The following is a 4,371-nucleotide window of genomic DNA, read 5'->3' as shown; positions in this document are numbered from 1 at the left end:
ATAAGGAATTGGTTCATGCAGTTATGGAGGCTGACAGGTTCCAAGATCTATGGTCAGCAGAGACCCAAGGGAGCCAACGGTGTAAGTTCCAGTCCTATTGCTGGCAGGCTTGACCTAGGAAGAGCTGATGTTTCAGTGTGAGTCTAAAGGTAGGCAAAAAACCAATGTCCCAGCTCAAAGCAATTAGCCAGGGGGAAATTCTCTCTTACTCAGGGGAAGGTCAGCCTTTTAGTTCCATTCAGGCCTTCAGTGGATTGGATGAGGTCTAACCACATGAGGGAGGGCAATTTCCTTTTCTCAGTCTACTGATTCATATGTTACTCTTGAGGAGAGGGGGAAGATAGTAGAAGAGTAAGACGCAGAGATCACCTTCCTCCCCACAGATACATCAGAAATACATCTACACGTGGAACAACTCCTACAGAACACCTACTGAATGCTGGCAGAAAAGACCTCAGACCTCCCAAAAGACAAGAAACTCCCCACGTACCTGGGTAGGGCAAAAAAAAAAAAGAATAAACAGAGACAAAAGAATAGGGACAGGACCTGCACCAGTGGGAGGGAGCTGTGAAGGAGGAAAGTTTCCACACAATAGAAGCCCCTTTGCGGGCGGAGACTGCGGGTATCGGAGCGGGGGAGCTTCGAAGCCGCGGAGGAGAGCGCAGCCACAGGGATGCGGAGGGCAGAGTGGAGAGATTCCCGCACAGAGGATCGGTGCCGACCAGCATTCACCAGCCCGAGAGGCTTGTCTGCTCACCCGCTGGGGCGGGCGGGGCTGGGAGCTGAGGCTCAGGCTTCGATCGGAGCGCCGGGAGAGGACTGGGGTTGGCGGCGTGAACACAGCCTGCAGGGGGTTAGTGCACCACGGCTAGCCGGGAGGGAGTCCGGGGAAAAGTGTGGACCGGCCGAAGAGCAAGAGGCTTTTTCTTTCCTCTTTGTTTCCCAGTGTGCAATGAGAGGGGATTAAGAGCTCTGCTTAAAGGAGCTCCAGAGAGGGGGAGCCGCGGCTAACAGCGCGGACCCAAGAGACGGGCATGAGACGCTAAGGCTGCTGCTGCCGCCGCCAGGGAGACTGTATGCGAGCACAGGTCACTATCCACACATCCCTTCCGGGGAGCCTGTGCAGCCCGCCACTGCCAGGGTCCCGGGATCCAGGGACAACTTCCCCGGGAGAACGCACGGCGCACCTCAGGCTTGTGCAACGTCACACCGGCCTCTGCCACTGCAGGCTCGCCCCGCACTCCGTACCGCTCCCTGCCCCCAGCCTGAGTGAGCCAGAGCCCCCAAGTCAGCTGCTCCTTTAACCCTGTCCTGTCTGAATGAAAAACAGACTCCATCAGGTGACCTACATGCAGAGGCGGGGCCAAATCCAAAGCTGAACCCCAGGAGCAGTGCGAACAAAGAAGAGAAAGTGAAATCTCTCCCAGCAACCTCAGGAGAAGCGGATTAAAGCTCCACAATCAACTTGATGTACCCTGCATCTGTGGAATACCTGAATAGACAAAGAATCATCCCAAATTGAGGAGGTGGACTTTGAGAGAAATATTTATAATTTTTCCCCCTTTTCCTCTTTTTGTTAGAGTGTATGTGCATGTTTCTGTGTGAGATTTTGCCTGTATAGCTTTGCTTTCACCATTTGTCCTTGGGTTCTATACGTCCGTTTTTTTTTTTCTTTTTTTTTTTTTAACTTAAAAATTTTTTTTAATAATTATTTTTTTATTTTAACAACTTTATTTTATTTTATCTTAATTTATTTTATTTTATCCTCTTCCTTCCTTCCTTCCTTTCTTCCTTCCTTTTTCCTTTCTATCTATCTTTCTTTCTTTCTTCTTTTTCTCCCTTTTATTATGAGCCGTGTGGATGAAATGTTCTTGGTGCTCCAGCCAGGAGTCAATGCTGTGCCTCTGAGGTGGGAGAGCCAAATTCAGGACACTGGTCTACAAGAGACCTCCCAGCTCCACATAATACCAAATGGCAAAAATCTCCCAGAGATCTCCATCTCAACACCAACACCCAGCTTCACTCAGCGACCAGCAAGCTACAGTGCTGGACACCCTATGCCAAACAACTAGCAAGACAGGAACACAACCCCACCAATTAGCAGAGAGGCTGCCTAAAATCATAATAAGGCCACAGGCACACCAAAGCACACCACCAGACGTGAACCTGCCCACGAGAAAGACAAGATCCAGCCTCATCCACCAGAACACAGGCACTAGTCCCCTCCACCAGGAAGCCTGCACAGCACACTGAACAAACTTTAGCCACTGGGAACAGACACCAAAAACAACAGGAACTATGAACCTGCAGCCTGCAAAAAAGAGACCCCAAACACAGTAACATAAGCAAAATGAGAAGACAGAAAAACACACAGCAGATGAAGGAGCAAGATGAAAACACACCAGACCTAACAAATGAAGAGGAAATAGGCAGTCTACCTGAAAAAATAATTCAGAATAATGAGAGTAAAGATGATCCAAATCTTGGAAATAGAATAGAGAAAATGCAAGAAACATTTAAAAAGGACCTAGAAGAACTAAAGATGAAACAAGCAATGATGAACAACACAATAAATGTAATTAAAAATACACTAGAAGAGATCAACAGCAGAATAACTGAGGCAGAAGAACGGATAAGTGACCTGGAAGATAAATAGTGGAAATAACTACTGCAGAGCAGAATAAAGAAAAAAGAATGAAAAGGACTGGGGACAGCCTCAGAGACCTCTGGGACAACATTAAATGCACCAACGTTCGAATTACAGGGGTTCCAGAAGAAGAAGAGAAAAAGAAAGGGACTGAGAAAATATTTGAAGAGATTATAGTTGAAAACATCCCTCACATGGGAAAGGAAATATTTAATCAAGTCCAGGAAGCACAGAGAGTCCCATACAGAAAAAGTCCAAGGAGAACCACGCCAAGACACATATTAATCAAACTGTCAAAAATTAAATACAAAGAAAGCATATTAAAAGCAGCAAGGGAAAAACAACAAATAACACACAAGGGAACCCCCGTAAGGTTAACAGCTAATACTTCAACAGAAACTCTGCAAGCCAAAAGGGACTGACAGGACATATTCAAAGTGATGAAGGAGAAAAACCTACCACCAAGAGTACTCTATCCAGCAAGGATCTCATTCAAATTTGATGGATAAATTAAAATCTTTACAGGCAAGCAAAAGCTGAGAGAGTTCAGCACCACCAAACCAGCTTTACAGCAAATGCTAAAGGATCTTCTCTAGGCAAGAAACACAAGAGAAGGAAAAGACCTACAATAACAAACCCCAAACAATTAAGAAAATGGGAATAGGAACATACATATCGATAATTACCTTAAATGTAAATGGATTAAATGCTCCAACCAAAAGACACAGACTGGCTGAATGGATACAAAAACAAGACCCATATGTATGCTGTCTACAAGAGACTCACTTCAGACCTAGAGACACATACAGACTGAAAGTGAGGGGATGGAAAAAGATATTCCATGCAAATGGAAACCAAAAGAAAGCTGGGGTAGCAATTCTCATAACAGAAAAAATAGACTTTAAAATAAAGACTATTAGAAGAGACAAAGAAGGACACTTCACAATGATCACGGGATCGATCCAAGAAGAAGATGTAACAATTTTAAATATTTATGCACCCAACATAGGAGCACCACAATACATAAGGCAAATACTAACAGCCATAAAAGGGGAAGTCGACAGTAACACATTCATAGTAGAGGACTTTAACAAGCCAATTTCACCAATGGACAGATCATCCTAAATGAAAATAAATAAATAAACACAAGCTTTAAATGATAAATAAAACAAGATGGACTTAATTGATATTTATAGGACATTCCATTCAAAAACAACAGAATACACATTTTTCTCAAGTGCTCACGGAACATTCTCCAGGATAGATCATATCATGGGTCACAAATTAAGACTTGGTAAATTTAACAAAATTGAAATTGTATCAAGTATCTTTTCCAACCACAATGATATGAGACTAGATATCAATTACAGGAAAGATCTGTAAAAAATACAAACACATGGAGGCTAAACAATACACTACTTAATAACGAAGTGATCACTGAAGAAATCAAAGAGGAAATCAAAAAATACCTAGAAACAAATGACAATGGAGACACGATGACCCAAAACCTATGGGATGCAGCAAAAGCAGTTGTAAGAAGGAAGTTTATAGCAATACAATCCTACCATAAGAAACAGGAAATATCTCGAATAAACAACCTAACCTTGCACCTAAAATATTTAGAGAAAGAAGGAAAAAAAAAAACCCCAAAGTTAGCAGAAGAAATCATAAAAATCAGATCACAGATAAATGAAAAAGAAATGAAGGAAACGATAGCAAAGATC

The sequence above is a fragment of the Delphinapterus leucas genome, chromosome X (genome assembly GCF_059928025.1).
Source record: "Delphinapterus leucas isolate spDelLeu-1000000601 "Yukka" chromosome X, BTC_Dleu_Yukka2, whole genome shotgun sequence".
NCBI classification, from domain to species: Eukaryota; Metazoa; Chordata; class Mammalia; order Artiodactyla; family Monodontidae; genus Delphinapterus; species Delphinapterus leucas.
This window is presented reverse-complemented; position numbering follows the sequence as displayed.